We start from the raw sequence: 23,123 nt of genomic DNA on the forward strand, positions 1-23,123 counted from the left end.
GATGAAGAGACACAGATAGTGGAAACTGCAGCCAACAACTAAAAACACGTATGAATTGTGTTCCCCAAATTCCACTTATAGGGACCAGTCCTTAAAAAAAGTAGAGACTGAAGGATGCAGATGTACAGTACAATTAGGAGAGCGAAAAACTGGGAATGGCCCAGTTGTGCACAGCCAGGGCTGCTGAGTAACCTGTAATGTGTGGCCACCGATAAAGGACAAGGGATGCAGGGCTGACCTGCATGTCCACCTGTGGGGACATCAGTTTACAGAAGAACACAGCCCTGGGCCCTCACCACCCTTACCCTCTTGTGTGCACATGCACACACACCCCCCCCCCCCCCACTGCATTGTCCAATGGAAAAGACTGGAAAAATGGAAACCACTTGTTAAGGACAATTATTTCTTTTTTTCAGAATTTCATTTTATTTTCTCCCAGTTTTATTGAGATATAGAAACACAGCACTGTATAAATGTAAGGTATACAGCATACCGATTTGACTTGCAATCATCATGAAGTTTAGTGACTATCCATCCTCTCATATAGACACAAAATAAAACAAAAAGAAAACATGTGTTTTCCCTTGTGAGGAGAACTCTTAGGATTTACTCTTAAGAACTTTCATATATAACACACAACAGTGGTAACTGTATTTATCATGTTGGACATCACATCCCTAGCACTCATTTATCTTTTTTTTTTTTGAATTTTTGAATTTTATTTTAGTTATTTTTTTATACAGCAGGTTCTTATTATTATCTATTTTATACATATTAATGAATACATGTCAATCCCAATCTCCCAATTCATCCCACCACCATGCCCTGCCGCTTTCCCCCCTTGGTGTCCATACGTTTGTTCTCTACATCTGTGTCTCTGTTTCTGCCCTGCAAACAGGTTCATCTGTACCATTTTTCTAGGTTCCACATATATGCGTTAATATATATTTGTTTTTCTCTTTCTGACTTAGTTCACTCTGTATGACAGTCTCTAGATCCATCCACGTCTCTACAAATGACCCAACTTCGTTCCTTTTTATGGCTGAGTAATATTCCCTTGTATATATGTACCACATATCCTAGTACTCATTTACCTTATAACTGGAAGTTTGTACCTTTTCAACCACCTTCATTCAGTTCCCCCTCCCATCACCCTCCACCTCTTGTAACCACAGATCTGGTCTCTTTTTCTACGAGTTTGTTTGTTTGTTTTTCAAAGTATATTTGACCTTGAACACTATGTTAGTTCCTGGCACACAGCACAGTGACATGTCTATACATTTCAAAATGATCATCGTGATTAGTCTAGTTACCATCTGTCCGCAGACAAAAATATTAAACTGTTATTGACCATATGCCCCACGAATACAGTACATTTCATTCCCGTGACTCATTTATTTGTAACAGGAAATCTGTACCTCTTCATCTCCCTCACCTATTTCTGGCATCCCCATATGACTCTTCCTTCTGATAACTACCTGTTTGTTCTCTGTATCTATGAGTCTGTTGCTATTTTGTTGTTTGTTCTTTCATTTGTTTTGATTTTTAGATTCCACACAGAAATAAAATAATATGATATTTGTCTTTCTCTGTCTGACTGATTTTGCTAAGCATAAGGTCCATCCATGCTGTCACAAATGGCAAGATTTAATTCTTTTTTGATAGCAGAGTAATAGTCCATTGCATGTGTTTGTGTGTGTGTGTGTGTGTATACCACATATTTTTTAATCTATTCATCTGTCGATGGGCACTTAGATTGCTTCCATATCTTGGTTATTGTAAATAAAGCTGCTATGAACATTGGGGTGCATATATATCTTTTTGAATTAGTGTTTTTGTTTTCTTTCGATAAATACCTAAAAGTGGAATTGCTGGGTTGTATGGTAGTTCTATTTCTACTTTATTTAGGAACCTCAATACTGTTTCCACAGTGGCTGCACCAATTTACATTCCCACAAACAGTACATAAGTGTTCCCTTTTCACCACATCCTCTCCAACATTTGTTATATGTGTTCTTTTTGGTGACAGCCATTCTGACAAGAATGAAGTGATATCTCATTGTGGTTTTGATTTGCATTTCTCTGATGATCGGTGATGTTGAGCATCTTTTCACGTGTCTGTTGGTCATCTGTATGTTCTTGGGGAAATGTCTGTTCAGGTCTTCTGCCCATTTGGGTTTTTGTTTTTTTGTTTTTTGGGGATTGAGCTGAATGAGCTCTTTGTCTATTTTGGGTGTTAAGCCCTTATCAGAGACATTGTGTGCAAACATCTTCTCCCATTCAGTAGGCAGCCTTTTCCCTTTGCTGATAGTTTCCTTCACTGTGCAAAAGATTTGAGTTTGATGGAATCCCAACTGTTTATTTTTGCTTTTGTTTTCCTGGCCTGAGGAACATATCCGAGAAAATATTGCTAAGACCGCTATCAAAGTGCATACTGCCTATGTGTTCTTCTAGAATTTTTATGGTGTCAGGTGTTACATTTAAGTCTTTAATCCATTTTGAGTTTATTTTGTATCTGGTTTGAAAAGGAAGACAATTATTTCTTGGTAGAAGGAATGTATCTTCTTTTCTTATTTTTATTTATTTATTTATTTTTAATTAATTTATTTTATATTTGGCTGCATTGGGTCTTTGTTGTTGCAATCGGACTTTTCTCTAGTTGTGGTGAGCAGGGCCTACTCTTCGTTGCAGTGCACAGGCTTCTCATTGTGGTGGCTTCTCTTGTTGTGGAGCACGGGCTCTAGGTTCATGGGCTTCAGTAGTTGTAGCTCGTGGGCTCTAGAGCGCAGGCTCAGAACTTGTGGCGCAGGGGCTTAGTTGCTCCACGGCATGTGGGATCTTCCTAGACCAGGGCTCGAACCCATGTCCCCTGCATTGGCAGGTGGATTCTTAACCATTGCACCACCAGGGAAATCCTTCACAGGTCTTTTTTAATTTACAAAATTTTTAGTTTTTAAGGAAGTTTCTAGCGAAGATAAAATCAAGCAAAATCTGCTCTTCATAGCGTACCCTCCCCAAATTTGGGGCCAAAACATACATATGCAGGTATGCATAGAATAAGTAAACACCTTGGAATTATTATAACTTGATAAAGAGCATAAAGAATTAAAGAACCTGCTCTAGACAGTGAACGTTTAGCATTTTCTGTTGTATTGTAAAGGGGGTGAAAACTATTAGAGGAACAATTTAAGCTCTGAAGCTCAGAGGTGCAAGTGTGGCTATCCAGTGGCACTCACCCAGAGTAATTGTTGCAGAGATTCTGGGAAGGCACTGAGAACCTTACAAAATATCCATAGTAATAACACCTTCCCTTTATGTATTGAAGATAGTATTATCTGTTAGAAAATAGAAACTTCTCCTTGGAGTTAGATTACTATGATGTTCACACACAAAAACTAGATTGGAACATTCATTTTCATACAAGGAAAAATGTTTTTCAGACATTTATTAAAGTGATATTTTTATTTATTATTAAAGTGATATTTTTCATGATCTATCACAGACCGAAAACTTCCAGTGTACAGAGCTTGCTAGCATGGATTAAATTTCTGTGATAATTATCCTGGAAATCATATTAGCAAGGACCAAAAATCTATGGGGCAACTGTGAGCAATTTTGCTCAAGACATCCCTCGTGGTGCAGTGGCAAAGAATCTGCCTGCCAATGCAGGGGACACAGATTCGAGCCCTGGTCCAGGAAGATCCCACATGCCACAGAGCAACTAAGCCCGTGAGCCACAACTACTGAGCCTGCACTGCAGAGCCCATGAGCCACAACTACTGAGCCCGTGTGGCACAACTACTGGAGTCCGCACGCCTAGAGCCCCTGCTCTGCAACAAGAGAAGCCACCACAATGAGAAGCCTGCGTACCGCAACAAAGAGTAACCCCCGCTCGCTGCAATTAGAGGAAGCCCACGCACAGCAATGAAGACCCAACGCAGCCAAAAATACATAAATAAAATAAATAAATTTACTAAAAAAAAAAAAAAAAGACAGTCAGTGTCCAATCTACTCACTCAAGTGACACACAAACCTGGGTTTGAACACTGAAGGGGAGAAATGCCTCTTCAACTCCAGAGTTCTGGAAAATTCCCATACCTTTTTTGTAACATTCCAGGAATTGGCTAAGTGGCAATGTAGGTTATGAGACTGCAATGATACCATTGGAATTCAATGAATGACTTTAAAAAAAAGCCTCACATACTTTCTTTTTCTTAAACAGCTTTATTGAGACATAATTTACAAATTATATAATTCACCCATTTAAAGTGTACAACTCAATGGGTTTTAGTATATATTCACAGAGTTGTGCAACTATCATCACAATCAATTTTAGAATATTTTCATCACATTCCCCCAAATCCATACCCATTAGCAGTCACTTCCCACTTCCCTCCAACCTCTCCCAGCCCCTGGCAACCACTGACCTGATTTCTGTCTCTATGGATTTGCCTGCCCTGTGCATTTTATATCAATGGGATCATATAAGATGTGGGAACTTTTTTATTTTTTTGAAGAAAGGGGTAGGGAAAGAGCAATGGTCTGCTTTTCTATTATTGTAAATTTCTTGTCATATAATATTTATAATCCTCTGTCCCTAAATATTATCTTCCTAATTTCCATCCCAGCTGGTAATGGAAGGGAGGATGGTTCCTGGTTGGTTATGGCATGGTGTTCTGCTGCACAAAGTGCGTGCTCCACTTGGACACTGCGGGAAGGGGAGGGTGTGGCAGCCGCCTCTGCTCTTGTCCTTAGTGCTGCCTGTGGGTCCCCAGCCTCCTACATCACCTAACCAGGTAATAGGAGAAGCCAGATGTGTAAGGATAAGCTGGACGTCTGTGAGAAAGACTTGAGAGTCAAACACCAGAGAAATTAGCTCAAACATCAAGTAGAAGGGACAACAGCAAGATTGGAGAGGTGATGCAGTGTCTAGGGTTTACACAGAAATCAGATCAGATTAACAGCAGGTAAGAAACAAGCAATCAGTGTCCACAGTGTTCGCCCAGGTGCTCTGATAGACTTAGTCTAGAACACAGCTATTCCACTGGGAAACACTGAAGGGCCAATGGTCCTGTGTCATTGAGTTAAGTCTTTGTGTTCCGGGAGAATGGGTAGGCATCCTTGGTTGCCTTCAAAATAGTCATTTGCCCCATCCACCCTCCACAACCCACATCCCCGCCTCCATTCCGGCTACGTATAGGTCTGACAATGCCAGATACTATATTCCCATTCCTCCTTCCAGGGAGAGTCAAGCATGAGAGCCAAACGTGGCCAAATAACCTGGTGGGAGACTGCTGGAAAACTTCTCAGAATAGATTTCCTCCCTAATAAAAAACAGATTCATGAAAAAAAAAATACCAGTGGCAAATTTGGCAAGACATTGTCTTCATTTGATCCCTGGAAGTGTAATAACCACCTTGAGACCATGAAGGGGTAAGTCAGAGGATGGCAACTTGGGAATACAGAATCCATCAAGGCCTTGATGGCAATGCTGTACTTCTTTTTTTTTTTTTTTTAGGTAAAAGTATAATTTTATTTATTTTTATTTTTTATTTTATTTTTAACATCTTTATTGGACTATAATTGCTTTACAATGGTGTGTTAGTTTCTGCTTTATAACAAAGTGAATTGCTGTACTTCTGATGTAAGTAATCCCACGGTGCCTTTCTCAGCTTTTTGTTATGTGAGTTTATCAACTTTTAATTGGGCTTTCTGATATTTTTTTATTTTACTTTTATTTTTTTTAACATCTTTATTGGAGTATAATTGCTTTAAAACAAAGCTAATCAGCTATACATATACATATATCCCCATATCTCTTCCCTCTTTCATCTCCCTCCCTCCCACCCTCCTTATCCCACCTCTCTAGGTGGCCACAAAGCACCGATCTGATCTCCCTGTGCTTTGCGGCTGCTTCCCACTAGCTATCTATTTTACATTTGGTAGTGTATATATGTCCATGCCACCCTCTCACTTTGTCCCAGCTTACCCTTCCCCCTCCCCGTGTCCTCAAGTCCATTCTCTAGTAGGTCTGCATCTTTATTCCCGTCTTGCCCCTAGGTTCTTCATGACCATTTTTTTTTTTTTTAGATTCCATATATATGTGTTAGCATACGGTATTTGTTTTTCTCTTTCTGATTTACTTCACTCTGTATGACAGACTCTAACTCCATCCACCTCACTACAAATAACTCAATTTCATTTCTTTTTATGGCTGACTAATATTCCATTGTATATATGTGCCACATCTTCTTTATCCATTCATCTGATGATGGACACTTAGGTTGCTTCCATGTCCTGGCTATTGTAAATAGAGCTGCAATGAACATTTTGGTACATGACTCTTTTTGAATTATGGTTTTCTCAGGGTATATGCCAATAGTGGAATTGCTGGGTTGTATGTTACTTCTATTTTTAGTTTTATAAGGAATCTCCATACTGTTCTCCATAGTGGCTGTATCAATTTACATTCCGACCAACAGAGAAAGAAGGGTCCCTTTTCTCCACACGCTCTCCAGCATTTAGTTTTTGTACATTTTTTGATAATGGTCATTCTGACTGGTGTGAGATGATATCTCATTGTAGTTTTGATTTGCATTTCTCTAATGATTAATGATGTTGAGCATTCTTTCATGTGTTTGTTGGCAATCTATATATCTTCTTTGGAGAAATGTATATTTAGGTCTTATGCCCATTTTTGGATTGGGTTGTTTGTTTTTTGATATTGAACTACATGAGCTGCTTGTAAATTTAGGAGACTAATCCTTTGTCAGTTGCTTCATTTGCAAATATTTTCTCCCACTCTGAGGGTTGTCTTTTCATCTTGTTTATGGTTTCCTTTGCTGTGCAAAAGCTTTGAAGTTTCATTAGGTCCCATTTGTTTATTTTTCTTTTTATTTCCATTTCTCTAGGAGGTGGGTCAAAAAGGATCTTGCTGTGATTTACGTCATAGAGTGTTCTGCCTATGTTTTCCTCTAAGAGTTTAATAGTGTCTGCCCTTACATTTAGGTCTTTAATCCATTTTGAGTTTATTTTTGTGTATGGTGTTAGGGAGTGCTATAATTTCATTCTTTTAGATGTAGCTGTCCAGTTTTCCCAGCACCACTTATTGAAGGGGCTGTCTTTTCTCCACTGTATATGCTTGCCTCCTTTATCAAAGATAAGGTGACCATATGTGCCTGGGTTTATCTCTGGGCTTTCTATCCTGTTCCATTGATCTATATTTCTGTTTTTGTGCCAGTACCAAACTGTCTTGATTACTGTAGCTTTGTAGTATAGTCTGAAGTCAGGGAGACTGATTCCTCCAGCTCCATTTTTCTTTCTCAAGATTGCTTTGGCTATTTGGGGTCTTCTGAGTTTCCATACATATTGTGAAATTTTTTGTTCTAGTTCTGTGAAAAATGCCAGTGGTAGTTTGATAGAGATTGCATTGAATCTGTAGATCGCTTTGGGTAGTATAGTCATTTTCACAATGTTGATTCTTCCAATCCAAGAACATGGTGTATCTCTCCATCTATTTGTATCATCTTTAATTTCATTCATCAGTGTCGTAATTTTCTGCATACAGGTCTTTTGTCTCCTTAGGTAGATTTATTCCTAGGTGTTTTATTATTTTTGTTGCAATGGTAAATGGGAGAGTTTTCTTAATTTCAATTTTTCATCACTAGTGTATAGGAATGCAAGAGATTTCTGTACATAAATTTTGTATCCTGCTACTTTACCAAATTCATTGATTAGCTCTAGCAGTTTTCTGGTAGCATCTTTAGGATTCTCTATGTATAGTATCATGTCATCTGCAAACAGTGACAGCTTTACTTCTTCTTTTCCGATTTGGATTCCTTTTATTTCTTTTTCTTCTCTGATTGCTGTGGCTAAAAGTTCCCAAACAATGTTGAATAATAGTGGTGAGAGTGGACAACCTTGTCTTGTTCCTGATCTTAGTGGAAATGGTTTCAGTTTTTCACCATTGAGGATGATGTTGGCTTTGGGTTTGTCATATATGGCCTTTATTATGTCGAAGTAAGTTCCCTCTGTGCCTACTTTCTGGAGGGTTTTTTAGCATAAATGGGTGTTGAATTTTGTTGAAAGCTCTCTCTGCATCTATTGAGATGATCATATGGTTTTTCTCCTTCAATTTGTTAATATGGTGTATCACGTTGATTGATTTGTGTATATTGAAGAATCCTTGCATTCCTGGAATAAACCCCACTTGATCATGGCGTATGATCCTTTTAATGTGTTGTTGGATTCTGTTTGCTAGTATTTTTTGAGGTTTTTTGCATCTATGTTCATCAGTGATATTGGCCTGGAGTATTCTTTCTTTGTGACATCTTTGTCTGGTTTGGTATCAGGGTGATGGTGCCTTCGTAGAATTAGTTTGGGAGTGTTCCTCCCTCTGCTATATCTTGGAACAGTTTGAGAAGGATAGGTGTTAACTCTTCTCTAAGTGTTTGATAGAGTTCGCCTGTGAAGCCATCTGGTCCTGGGCTTTTGTTTATTGAGAGATTTTTAATCACTGTTTCAATTTCAGTGGTTGTGATTTGTCTATTCATATTTTCTATTTCTTCCTGGTTCAGTCTCAGAAGGTTGTGCATTTCTAGGAATTTGTCCATTTCTTCCAGGTTGTCCATTTTATTGGCGTACCGTTGCTTGTAGTAATCTCTCATGATCCTTTGTATTTCTACAGTGTCAGTTGTTACTTCTCCTTTTTCATTTCTAATTCTATTGATTTGAGTCTTCTCCCTTCTTTTCTTGATGTGTCTGGATAATGGTTTATCAGTTTTGTTTATATTCTCAAAGAACTAGCTTTTAGTGTTATTAATCTTTGCTGTTGTTTCCATCATTTCTTTTTCATTTATTTCTGATCTGATCTTTATGATTCCTTTCCTTCTGCTAACTTTGACGTTTTTCTGTTCTTCTTTCTCTAATTGTATTAGGTGTAAGGTTAGATTATTTGAGATGTTTCTTGTTTCTTGAGGTAGGATTGTATTGCTATAAACTCCCCTCCTAGAACTGCTTTTGCTGCATCCCATAGGTTTTGGGTCATCGTGTTTTCATTGTCATTTGTTTCTCGGTATTTTTTGATTTCCTCTTTGATTTCTTCAGTGATCTCTTGGTTATTAAATAGTGTATTGTTTCGCCTCCATGTGTTTGCAATTTTTACAGATTTTTCCTGTAACTGATATCGAGTCTCATAACGTTGTGGTCGGAAAAGATACTTGATACTATTTCAATTTTCTTAAATTTACCAAGGCTCGATTTGTGACCCAAGATATGATCTATCCTGGAGAATGTTCCATGAGCACTTGAGAAGGAAGAGTATTCTGTTGTTTTTGGATTGAATGTCCTGTAAATATCAATTAAGTCCATCTTGTTTAATGTATCTTTTAAAGCTTGTGTTTCCTTATTTATTTTCATTTTGAATGATCTGTCCATTGGTGAAAGTGGGGTGTTAAAGTCCTCTACAATGATTGTGTTACTGTTGATTTCCTTTTTTATGGTTGTTAGTATTTGCCTTATGTTTTCAGGTGCTCCTATGTTGGGTGCATAAATATTTACAATTGTTATATCTTCTTCTTGGGTTGATCCCTTGATCATTATGTAGTGTCCTTCTTTGTCTCTTGTAATAGTCTTTACTTTAAAGTCTATTTTGTCTAATGTGAGAATTGCTACTCCAGCTTTCTTTTGATTTCCATTTGCATGGAATATCTTTTTCCAACCCCTCACTTTCAGTCTGGATGTGTCCCTAGGTCTGAAGTGCGTCTCTTGTAGACAGAATATATAATGGTCTTGTTTTTGTATCCATTCAACCAATCTATGTCTTTTGGTTGCAGCATTTAATCCATTTACATTTAAGGTAATTATCAATATGTATGTTCCTATTACTATTTTCTTAATTGTTTTGGGTTTGTTATTGTAGGTCTTTTCCTTCTCTTGTGTTTCCTGCCTAGACAAGTTCCTTTAGCATTTGTTGTAAAGCTGGTTTGGTGGTGCTGAATTCTCTTAGCTTCTGCTTGTCTGTAAAGGGTTTAATTTCTCCGTCAAATCTGAATGAGATCCTTGCTGGATAGAGTAATCTTGGTTGTAGGTTTTTCCCTTTCATCACTTTAAATATGTCCTGCCACTCCCTTTGGGCTTGCAGAGTTTCTGATGAAAGATCAGCTGTTAACCTTATGGGGATTCCCTTGTATGTTATTTGTTGTTTTTCTCTTGCTGCTTTTAATATTTTTTCTTTGTATTTAATTTCTGAGAGTTTGATTAATATGTATCTTGGCGTGCTTCTCCTTGGGTTTATGCTGTATGGGACTCTCTGTGCTTACTGGACTTGATTAACTATTTCCTTTCCTATATTAGGGAATTTTTCCACTATAATCTCTTCACATATTTTCTCAGTCCCTTTCTTTTTCTTTTCTTCTTCTGGGACCCCTTTAATTCAAATGTTGGTGCATTTAATGTTGTCCCAGAGGTCTCTGAGACTGCCCTCAATTCTTTTCATTCCTTTTTCTTTATTCTGCTCTGCAGTAGTTATTTCCACTGTTTTATCTTCCAAGTCACTTATCCGTTCTTCTTCCTCAGTTATTCTGCTACTGATCCCCTCTAGAGAGTTTTTAATTTCATTTATTGTGTTGTTCATCATTGCTTGTTTGCTCTTTAGTTCTTCTATGCCCTTGTTAAACGTTTCTTGTATTTTCTCCATTCTATTTCCAAGATTTTGGATCATCTTTACTATCATTAATCTGAATTCTTTTTCAGGTAGACTGCCTATTTCCTCTTCATTTGTTAGGTCTGGTGGGTTTGTGTCTTGCTCCTTCATCTGCTGTATGTTTCTCTGTCTTTTCATTTTGCTTATTTTACTGTGTTTGGGGTCTCCTTTTCACAGGCTGCAGGTTCATAGTTCCCACTGTTTTTGGTGTCTGCCCGCAGTGGCTAATGTTGGTTCAGTGACTTGTGTAGGTTTCCTGGTGGAGGGGACTAGTGCCTGTGTTCTGATGGATGAGGCTGGATCTTGTCTTTCTGGTGGGCAGGTCCACATCTGGTGGTGTGTTTTGGGGTGTCTGTGACCTTATTATGATTTTAGGCAGACTCTCTGCTAATGGCTTGGGTGGTGTTCCTGTCTTGCTAGTTGTTTGGCATAGTGTGTCCAGCGCTGTAGCTTGCTGGTTGTTGAGTGGAGCTGGGTCTTAACGCTGAGATGGAGATCTCTGGGAGATTTTCATCATTTGATATTACATGGAGCTGGGAGGTCTCTGGTGGATCCATGTCCTTAACTTGGCTCTCCCACCTCAGAGGCACAGCCCTGACATCTGGCTGGAGCACCAAGAGCCTGTTATCCACATGGCTCAGAATAAAAGGGAGGAAAAAAGATAGAAAGAAGGAAAAAGATAAAATAAAATTAAATTAAATAACAAAATAAAATAAAATAAAGTTATTAAAATAAAAAATAAAAATAATTTAAAACACATTTTTAAATGTAATAAAAAGAAAGAAAGAAAGAAAGAAAGAAAGAAAGAAGAGAGCAACTAGATCAAAAAACAAGTCCACCAATGATAACGAGTGCTAAAAACTATACTAAAAAAAAAGAAAAAAAAGGACCGACAGAACCCTAGGACAGATGGTAAAAGCAAAGCTATACAGACAAAATCACACACAGAGCATACACATGTACACTCACAAAAAGAGAAAAAGGGGGGAAAAAAAATATCGTCACTCCCAAAGTCCACCTCCTCAATTTGGGATGATTCGTTGTCTATTCAGGTATTCCACAGATGCAGATTATATCAAGTTGATTGTGGAGATTTAATCCGCTGCTCCTGAGCCTGCTGGGAGAGATTTCCCTTTCTCTTCTTTGTTCGCACAGCTCCTGGGGTTCAGCTTTGGATTTGGCCCCGCCTCTTCATGTAGGTTCCCTGAAGGCATCTGTTCTTCGCTCAGACAGGACGGGGTTAAAGGAGCAGCTGATTCGGGGGCTCTGGTTCACTCAGCCCGGGGGAGGGAGGTGTATGGGGTGCGGGGCGAGCCTGTGGCTTCAGGGCCCGGCTTGATGTTGATGTTGCAACAGCCCGAGGCGCGCTGTGTGTTCTCCCAGGGAAGTTGTCACTGGATCACGGGACCCTGGCAGTGGCGGGCTGCACAGGCTCCCAGGAAGGGAGGTGTGGAGAGTGATCTGTGCTTGCACACAGGCTTCTTGGTGGCTGCAGCAGCAGCCTTAACATCTCATGCCCATCTCTGGTGTCCGCGCTGATAGCCGCGGCTCACGCCCATCTCTGGAGCTCCTTTAAGCAGTGCTCTGAATCCCCTCTCCTCGTGCACCAGGAAACAGAGGCAAGAAAAAGTCTCTTGCCTCTTCGGCAGCTCCAAACATTTTCCCGGACTCCCTCCCGGCTAGCCGTGGTGCACTATCCCCCTTCAGGCTGTGTTCATGCAGCCAACCCCAGTCCTCTCCCTGGGATCCGACCAAAGCCTGAGCCTCAGCTCCCAGCCCCCACCCCCACTGGAGGGTGAGCAGACAAGCCTCTCGGGCTGGTGAGTGCTGGTCGACACTGATCCTCTGTGTGGGAATCTCTCTGCTGTGCCCTCCGCACCCCTGTGTCTGCGCTCTCCTCCGTGGCTCCAAAGCTACCCCCTCTGCCACCCACTGTCTCTGCCCACGAAGGGGCTTCCTAGTGTGTGGAAACCTTTCCTCCTTCACAGCTCCCTCCCACTGGTACAGGTCCCATCCCTATTCTTTTGCCTCTGTTTTTGCTCTTTTCTTTTGCCCTACCCAGGTACATGGGGAGCTCCTTGCCTTTTGGGAGGTCTGAGGTCTTCTGCCAGCGTTCAGTAGGTGTTCTATAGGGGTTGTTCCACATGTAGATGTATTTTGAAGTATTTGTGGGGAGGAAGGTAATCTCCACGTCTTAGTCTTCCACCATCTTGAATCCCTTCCCTCTGGGCTTTCTGATTTTTTTTATAAGAACTATCCTAGAATGATATACTAGAATGAGTATGCTACTTTCTGAGGATCATTGGTTATAATCTTGTTTACAGGACAAGTGTGCAGTTGTACTTCCTTTGTGATTTTTCCTTTGATTTCTCTTTGGAAAAATCCTCCCAGTGGATGCCATACTTGGTCAGTATTCCAACAACTGGGGTGTCTTTGTGGACTAGGAGACCCTAAGAACCAAGGAGAGACCTTATAGTATTACATGGCAGTGAATGCCCCCTCAGAAACAGTGGAATCATGGAAACACCAAATTCAATGCCATAAATCAGCAGTATGTGGTGGAGTATATCAGCCTCGTGAAGTTGGGGGTGGGTGTGAGAACAAGTGGGGAGGCTGATTTTCTTTGTGTTGTGGATCCTAAACACCAGGTTTCCACAGGTAATGATTCAGATCAAATTATATCTGGGCCCACTGACCAGGGTCTTGTCAACAACAACATTTCAGTTTTCCATGATACACCTCCGTAAAGATTTTTAAGGCAATTCTTGGCTGGAAACCAGAACATATCTTTTTTTTTTTCTTTTTTCTAAATTAATTTTTATTTGAGTATAGTTGATTTACAATGCTGTGTTAGTTTCAGGTGTACAGCAATGTGAATCAGTCATACATATACATATATCCAGTCTTTTTAAGATTCTTTTCCCATTTAGGTCATTACAGGGTATTGAGTAGAATTCCCTGTGCTATACAGTATATATATACAATGGAATATTACTCAGCCATGAAAAAGAGTGAAATAATGCTACTTGCAGAACATATCATTTTCATTAAGATTTTAGATTTAGCAAAGGTCAAAAGCAGGGCCCAAACTCCCCAAGATCAACACACTGTGACACTGCCCAAAAGCAGTTCTGATAGCTCTTGAACCAGAAATTTATGTTCCTTTTTAAGTTGAAATGATACAGTGCTGCCTGGTGGTGCTACCCCTTCTGGAAAGTGACAGGCTCTTATGCCAAGCAACTCTGCTCTACCCCATCTTAATCCCCATCCCCACTAGGGAAAGTCAAGAACCAGAAAGTGTGTGTACACTCCCTTCAAGCAAGTACCTCCATCTTCAAGCAAGAGTGTGTTCTGCAAAAGCCTCTTTGGACCACTCCAGCTAAATGTAGGGCTCCCCTGCCTGTGCCCAAAACAAACTTCTGTGCTGTCAGTGGTTGGATCCAGCTCTGCCTCTGCAAAACCAGTGAGACAACGGAAAAACCACACTTTGAGGCTTCCACATAAATCATGGGCTCTGTGTGTTTATTTTTTTAAATGCACATACAAACAACATGAAACAAAAAGCTAGACATGGATGGTTTGCTGGATTTCTTGTGAACTTTTGGTTGTGGAGAATAGGAATGAAATTGGGGTCTTACAGCATCTACAAACAGCAGTCACGAGGCTCCATCCAATTATCTAATAGGTCGAACAACACATTAGACTGCAGATATTAGGAATTTGTATTCTTTACTCTGTGCCATACATCCCAAGGTCAGGGACTGGTACATCACAACAGACTTATCCCTGTTGTCAAGGACATGTGGAAGGGTTCCTGAACCAGCAACTTAGAGAGGAATGTCCGGTCCCCCTATCTTGGTAGGTCAAGCTAGCTGGACCAAAGTGCTCAGCTAACAGTGGTGCTTGCCTCAAACTTTCAGAGGAGGAGTTTCCTATCAGAGTTAATCTGGAGTGGAAGAAGCTACCTGGAAGTGGAAGAAAGCCAGATCCTGAGGTCAAAGAGGCAAATAACACAGTTCCAGGGGGTGCTATTGGGGTAGGCTGAGTAGAGAAATAACCAGATTACCACAAGGCAAGTTGCTATGTGCTGTAACAGAAGATCCAGCAGGAGAAAGTGAGGAACACTGGAGAGGATGGAAATGGGCTGATTCGAGAAGTCTTCGCTTAAGAAGTGATACTGGAATACTACTCAGCCATAAAAAATAATAAAATAACGCCATTTGCAGCAACACGGATGGACCTAGACATGATCATACTAAGTGAAGTCAGTAAGAGAAAGACAAATATATGATATCATGTGCACAAGGAATATAAAAAAAAATGATTCAAATGAAACTTATTTACGAAACAGAAATAGACTGACAGACATAGAAAACAAACTTATGCATACCAAAGGGGAAAGTGGGAGAGGGATAAATTAGGAGTTTGGGGTTAACAGATACAAACTACTATATGTAAAATCGATAGCCATCCGTACCCCTGGCCTGGGCCTCAACCTGGACATGGACAGGGCAGCGCCAGAGAAGGCCAGTCGCCTCCCAGCGCTTCTTGTTCGAGGTTCTGCAGACGCAGTGGGATGTGCCTTGGTCCAAAGAACCAAACATGTATCCGGATCCTGAGACACAAAGGCCTGGAGACCCACTTCACCAAGAACATGAGGCAGTAGGACACCAAGCACAGCAGGATTGTGCTGATCTGCGCCCAGAGGTCCCTGTGTGCAGCCTTCTCGGCCCAGACCTGTGGAGAAGGCTTGTGGGCCAGTGGCCTGAGGGTGGACAGCCAGAAGCAGAGGATCCGTCTGGCGGTGTGTGTCCGTGTCTTCCGAGATCGTCTTCCTGTTGGAAGGCGTTGAGTTGGGGGCGGATGGCAAGGTCGCGTCTTATGCCAAGTTCCTGTACCCACCAACGCCATGGTCAAACTCAAGCCGGACCGCCCGGTCCAGCGGCCCCACCCTCTGCTGGGGTCCAGATGTAACCCTGTCCTGCCCAGGGCGGCGCCGGCCGGTTCGGGACCTTCAGGATGACTGGATTGCTGGCTAAGCAATACTGTGGAGAAACCGTGTTTAGTGTTGTGTAGGATTTGGTTCTGTGGGTCTTTCTTTGTTTCCTAAGGGAACAGAAACTGCTTAAACAGCGGTGTCTGCTGAAGTTGTGACTTGAACCACACTTGACCCTCCAGCAGGGAGGAGACTGACCACTTCACAACCCTGCCTCCCCGCAAGGGTGAGGTAGCCTTCTTCCTCCCAGCAGGAAGTGGGAGCCTCCTGGGCTGGAGCGCCGCCACACTAAGCAGACCCCAAGGGCTGGTCGTTGTCCTTCTGGGTAGGTCTGTGCCCAGCACACCAGCTTCTCCACGCACATGTGGCCCAGTTCCTCCGCTTGCTGCCCCACCGGAAACACTGAAGTCCGCGGGCTGGAGCTTCTCCTTCAAGGGTCAGCTGCTCTCAAAAAGGACCAGGTTGGCTGGGCCATTAAGCTGCTTCCGTACTGCTCTCCCATGAACCGTCACTAGAGGGGCTCCAGGACAGCCCCACCCTGCATCCTACCCGTGTGCACTGGTGCTTTTGCAGAAAGGAGACACCAGCCCTTGTCAGCGTGCTCAACCACCAGCAACTCGGGGAGACCCCAGCAGGGAAGCAGGACGGCCGCTCCCACCCTGCTGGCTGCTGTGGCTTCTTCCTCATCACTCACTTGGGCTAAGTGGTGGGGGGACTGCAGGATGGAGCGCGAAGCCCAAGTCTGTACCTGGCCTTATTTACTGAGCAGTGCCTCTGCCCTGTCCTCCCCAAGACGACCCCCAAAGCCCACGTGCACCAAGGTGGGCTTGAAGGATGAAGCTGCTAGACCCCAGGCAGCTCTTCTGGAAAGCGACCTGTCCCGCTACCACAGCGTCTCAAGGACACTCCTGTTGCAGGCACCGCAAGGGACCAACTTCCAAAATGTACGTTCTGGTTTACAATTAGCCTTGAGGAACACATCTTCCTGGGAATTTCTATACAGATGTTAGAATGGCTGATACAGTAACTTACGTTTGTGTGTTTATTAGTGAGAATTAGTCATTCACCAAACCCATCTGTAACCTTCCCTTTAGTGCACTGTGTCCTTTTTTTTTCTTAACATCTTTATTGGAGTATAATTGCTTTACAATGGTGTGTTAGTGTCTGCTGTATAAAAAAGTGAATTAGCTATACATATCCATATATCCCCATATCTCTCTATGTGTCCTTTTTAATAACATCAAGAGCTGTCGCTGTGTGGTACTCAAGTGAAACTAGTATTTATGGCACTAAACTTCAGCCTGAACTGTCACCCCCTAGAACCAGCCCAGACGTCTGTGTCCAAGGGCCTGGGGCCACTCCCTCATCACCTGTGAGGCCCTGTGGACTTAAACGTGAGCTATGCGGCTATCTGACCTCACTGTCTAGTTATGTGTCATAGATCTCTTTGCAAAAAGTAATGTATTTGTGGTTTAAGTAAAATTTAGTTTTGCAAAAAATAAAATAAAATCGATAAACGACAAGACCTACCATATAGCACAGAGAACTGTATTCAATATCTTGTAATAACCTATAATGGAAAAGAATATGAAAAACAATATATATGTTTGTATATCTAAATATGTATATTGAATCACTTTGCTATACACCTGAAACATTGTAAATCAACTATACTTCAATTTAAAAAAAAAGTATTATAACTGATAGGAAAGTATGTAGAAAGTTGCCCTGGAGAATAGGGATATTGTAGAGAAAGCCGTTTGGGCAAGGTAAATCAGTAGCATGTGTACAATCATGAATATCAACATGTACACATTGTATTTAGGGCACAATGAGTATTTTAGATAGGGAATAATGTACTTTATATTCAGGGAAAGGGAGTAGTTGGAATGGAAAAAAGGGGAGCAGAGAAAGATAAATGGAGAAAGATGAGATGATAAGAAAGATGAAATGAAAGCACCATCCCTCGTAAAGAGTCTGGCAGCTCAGGAAAATGGCCTTGGAACTACTGAAGTTTCTAATCTGGTGACGCGACTAGAACCCCTCCACAGCAAGCTTCTCTAATTCACGTGCCTGCAGGGCCAGGCTCTTCATGTAAAGGATGAAGAAGCCATGTGAAGGTGGGGATGAACTACGCCATCTGAACGGGGCCGTGCTCCCCAGCTCCAGGAGATTTTTATCGTTTGAGACTATAGGCCAACGTCCTCAACTCGTTAGGAAAATGTTTATTGAAATATACTTGACATATATCATTGTGCAAATTTAAAGTGTACACATCAATTTAATACATTTCATATTGTAGTGTGACTGTCATTGTAGCGATAATTAGCACCTCTATCAGGTTACATAACTATCATTTCCTTTCAGTGGTTGGTATAATTAAGTTCTAGTCTCTTAGCAACTTTGATGACTATAATACTATTGTTGTCTATATTCACTATACTGTACATTAGATCAGTTCTTTAAAATTTTTAAAAGAAGCCAGAAAGCCAGCTACAAGAAACTTCTAATTTTTCAATGTTGGCAACTAATTTAAAATCAAAGATTTCAACAGTTTGTTGGCCAAAAAAAGCATTTCTAAAGGTACATTTGTCTGAATCTGAGGGCATCTAGATTTTTACTCAGCACTAAGCAATGCTGCAAAGTACGTAAATTGCACATGTGTTATCTGTATTCATGGTTTACTCACATTGAATTTTTAAATCAGATTTGAAAACCCACAGTATCTAATGAGTCTATTAATGGCAGCTCAGCTCAGGAGACAGGCTACACATAAGGACTCTGAGATTAGAAGTCCAGCCCTAGGACTGAAACAGATTTATTCGGTGACCTGGAACAAGGTCATTAACCAGGAGTTCACATTAGCATCTGGGTCTGCTGTGAGAAGAGCTAACCGAAGGGATTTAAAATATTTAGCTCCCTCCCAATGAGTGCTTCGAGAATTCATGATACTCTCCTTGTCTCTAAGTTTAAAGTCTGTCTCATTTGGACAGTTCCCATGAATTTTGCCAAAATTATCATCATACTATGAAACCCCAAAATGAGAGTTATGCACTATCAGCTGAATGCAAACTTTTGCAACATTGTAAAAACAAAAACAAAAACAAAACAACCCCAGATATTCCTTTTACAAATCACACCATATATTTTCCAGGAAAGAATAGTTCTGTTTCAGTCAATTTTTTTTCAGTCCCTTAGGCTCTGCAACTAACTTCCTTATAAAGCACAGTAGAAAAATGAGAATGTATTCAATATTTTAAGGCTCAGAAGCAAGTAAGTTGGTGGAAGAAGCTAATATTTACTTCTCTGCTTATCCACTCGTATCTGTGTATGACCCTTGAGTCGAGGCTGTGAAAAGTTCTCATTTACACTGTTCCTTATTAGGAGAATGCATTCAGTCAAGTATAGTGGACTCTTTTTTACTTTGATGGTAAAGTATATTTAATATTCTTATGCTGTATTTTATAAACCTAGACGTGTACTGCACAGGTATGCACAATTATTACTTTAACAGGGTCAGTCCAATTAATAAATTTTATATACTCCAAAATTATTGTGTGGTACATGGAACCATACTTTCCCTATTCGTCAGTATGAAATTCTCTTTCACTTAGATATGGTTTGGTGTGGGTCTTTAGTAACGCCCCCAATCTCATCCAACCTATTAATGGCATTAAAAACTAATGCTCGGGGCTTCCCTGGTGGCGCAGTGGTTGAGAATCTACCTGCCAATGCAGGGGACATGGGTTTGAGCCCTGGTCTGGGAAGATCCCACATGCCGCGGAGCAACTTGGCCCGTGAGCCACAACTACTGAGCCTGCGCGTCTGGAGCCTGTGCTCCGCAACGAGAGGCGGCGATAGTGAGAGGCCCGCGCACCGCGATGAAGAGTGGCCCCCCGCTTGCTGCAACTAGAGAAAGCCCTTGCACAGAAACGAAGACCCAACACAGCCAAAAATAAATACATAAATTAAGTAATTAAAAAGAAAAATATTCCTTTAAAAAAAAACACTAATGCTCATGTTTCTCATTTGTGAACTTTGTGGGTTTTCTTTAGCATTAAAAATGAGTTGGTCGCCCTTATGGAACCCCTATAGCTGCTACTTTCTCTAAAGAACATACAGCATTGATCTTACGAAAACACTGCGCACGCTTCACTTTTGTGCATCGTCAGTATCGTGACGTGTTCCCTCCCTCATCCTCACTGTTCGCCTCTGCCCCTTCCTCTCCAGCCACACATCACCCGCTCCGACAGTTCTGCCCTTGTTTGCTACATTCCTATCTGCTGCCTTTTCTCAGCCTTCCCAGCTTCACGCAGACCTGACTCGTTTGGCATCTGTGTGCATTTCTGGCCCTCCAAACTCCTACACGTGGCTCATGCACTGCTCTGCCCAAGCCCATCCTCTGACTGCAGGCTTTGTCTCCCTCGCCCACTCCACAAAACCCACCCTTTGTGTTCTATTGCCCTTTATGTTCAGAACGGCCTCCCACGAACATTCATACACCTCCTTACTATGCTGCCCCAGATCATTTCTCCAGAGGGGCTTCCTAGTCTGCAAGTATCCCTGCTCCTGTGTCTGCAAGTCACACTCTCAGCTATTCCTGCCCTATTTGTAGCTATTCCCTTTTGTCCCTGAAAGATTTTATTTGGAGCCTTAATTTTTTTCTGGATACTTTCTTTACAGAAATAATCAGGGAAACTGCAGCAGTATATGTTAAATAAACATGCGTAATATTTACTTGTAAGTAAGTTATGCAAACACATGGGCAGGAGTACTTCTATTACTTGATGGTCGCATGGACCAGTGAGAGCAGAACCAAATTGCTTCTCACATGGGAGAAACTTACATGTTTGCTAAATGGTATTTTAACAACCACTACTATCAGGAAATTTAAACTTTTTAATAAAAATGCCAGGTCAACATTTAGAATATTTGTTAAAATGTTTAATATTTGTTAAATTTTTTTTAAACATCAACTTTTTAAAAAAAATATTTATCTCTTTATATAGTTGCCGGGTCTATTTGCTGCTTGCCAGCTCCTTAGCTGCGGCATGCGGGCTCCTTAGTTGTGGCATGCATGTGGGATCTAGTTCCCTGACAAGGGATCGAACCTGGATCCCTTGCATTGGGTGCGTGGAGTCATCCACTGCGCCACCAGGGAAGTCCCTGTTAAAATTTAATGTTTGTTACAAAGGCTTTTAAAAACTGCCTTTGTCGTAGATGTAAGAATGCATGATTCTTAGAATCTTTGGGTACTTTCACCCTGTATAGTATATAAGACTTGAATTGAATGAAAATGTGTGCCTCTAAATATCTTTGAAGGAAAACACCATCATTATGTCTTTTTCAACTACAGCAGTTTACTAAACTATCTTTTGGAGGAACCATTTGTCACCTCTTTGCTGCAATAAACCTCCATGCAGTTTCCAAAAACTGAAATTCTGTATCTGTCTATATTCCCTTGGACCAGATGTGAACTGATGCAAAAATAATAATAATCAATAGCAATTACAAGCTTTGAACTCACTGCACTAAGGTCGTACGGCAGGCTGCCCAGCCTCTCTTCATATGATAGCTCCTGGTCTCGGTAAAGATTCATGCTAAATAAATAGCTCACTGCCTTGCCCAAAGGCTCACAAAATGTCGTTTGTCCTCAACTAGAGAAGTCATGAAAAGAAAATGTGGAGATTCAGGGTCTTCATTTGGTCTCCTCCAAACAATCCATCATGGACGATCTCCCTTCTCTCAAAACTTCTGTTGCACTTTACACTCTGTGCACTTTAAAGTGCACTTTACACTTTACTCACTCTCACAGTAAACCATACTGTCTTCTCTTTCTCTGTGTGTTTGTTTTCCTGCCACTGCCTTCTGTGGAAATGCTAGCGTCAGAGACCATGACTCTATTCTCTGCTCCTCATTTCAGCATTGGTGCCATGCGAACGGGAGGAACATGAATTCATTCAACAAACATCTGCTGCATATCTACTATACTCCAGCACTGTAACCAGAGATACAATGGTAAACAAGACAAGGTCCTTTCCCCAGAGAACTGAAATCTGGAGGGAGAGAGACAGGCAAGCAAACAGGCAATTACCCTCAAATGTGATATGTGATCCTTGAAGCCAGCAGTGGGGCCATGAGAGCACATTTAGCAGGATTTGAGCTGGTTGTAAAGAGACCAGGAAGAGCTCTGGATGAAGTGACTTCTAACAAGCAATCTGGAGGTGATTAGGACTCAGCACAGTGAACAAGGGTTGGGGGAGCAGAGGAGTTTCCTCCAGAGTTTAAATTGCATCCCAGAGGTGAGAAAGAGCAGAGCACATTAAAGGAACAAGAAATACTCCAGTAGACTTGGAGTTTACAGTCGTGGTGAGGATTGGAGATGGGGGATGAAGCTCTAAAAGTGGGCCGAGACCAAGAGACACAGGATGATATTTGGTCTTGCATCTTCAGGGTAACGGAGGGTTGGGGAAAGTTCTGAGAAAGCGTGTGACTAATTGTGGCTGGACCTCAGGAAGGACTTTCTGGCTGCGCTGCGGAGAGACGGCGTGAGGTGGGCTGCGGCGGAGATCCAGGTGAGGGCGGGGCTGCGGCGGAGATCCAGGTGAGGGCGGGGCTGCGCTCGACCACGGCGGGGGATGGGGAGGGGTGGTTGCACTCGCTTCCTATTTGCCGGTGGAGTAAATGGGAAAGACTAGGTGGTGATTGTTTTGGAGGCTGTGGGAGAAGGAGGAGGAGCAGGTGGATACCCATGTTTCCAGTTTAGTCAACTGCACTTAGGCTAGTCATTCTAGAGCAGGACTGCGGTCCTCAGGGTGTGGGCCAGCAGCATTTGCACCGCCTGGGAACTATGAAAAATGCAAATTCCCCAGCTCCACTCTGGACCAAGTGAGTGAGAAATGTGTCCACGGAGGAGACCAGCGACCTGCGTTTTAACCACCTTCCAGGGATCCTGGTGTGTGCTTAAGCTTGAAAACCAATGTTTCAGCTCATGGTTCTTCAAACTGTTTTGCTCAGTACCCTTAAAAATGTTTGAAAAAATATGTACAATTCACACATTTTAAATTTGACATCCAAACATTTTCTTTTTAAATGTAAACAGTTGCAAAGGATGTAATTTCTAGCATATTAAAAAATATTATGTCTTTTAAATACCGTCAATCAATTCAAAATACTCTAGCAATTTGGTATCCACCATCGCACATTGAGAAGATAAACACGCTAAAAAAAATAAACAAGCTCTTTTTAAAAATAGTTTAGCAATTTCAAAATGTACCTTCATTCCTTGAACATTCATATCCTTTTAATTTCCATAACTGAATTTTATACTATATTCTATTAATCAACCTACCATATTTATCTGCAACAAAATATGAATGTAATAAAATATTCATCCTCAATTTAGATATAATTATTTTAGCACAT

Source organism: Balaenoptera physalus (assembly GCF_965194825.1).
Source record: "Balaenoptera physalus genome assembly, chromosome: 14".
Classification (NCBI taxonomy): domain Eukaryota; kingdom Metazoa; phylum Chordata; class Mammalia; order Artiodactyla; family Balaenopteridae; genus Balaenoptera; species Balaenoptera physalus.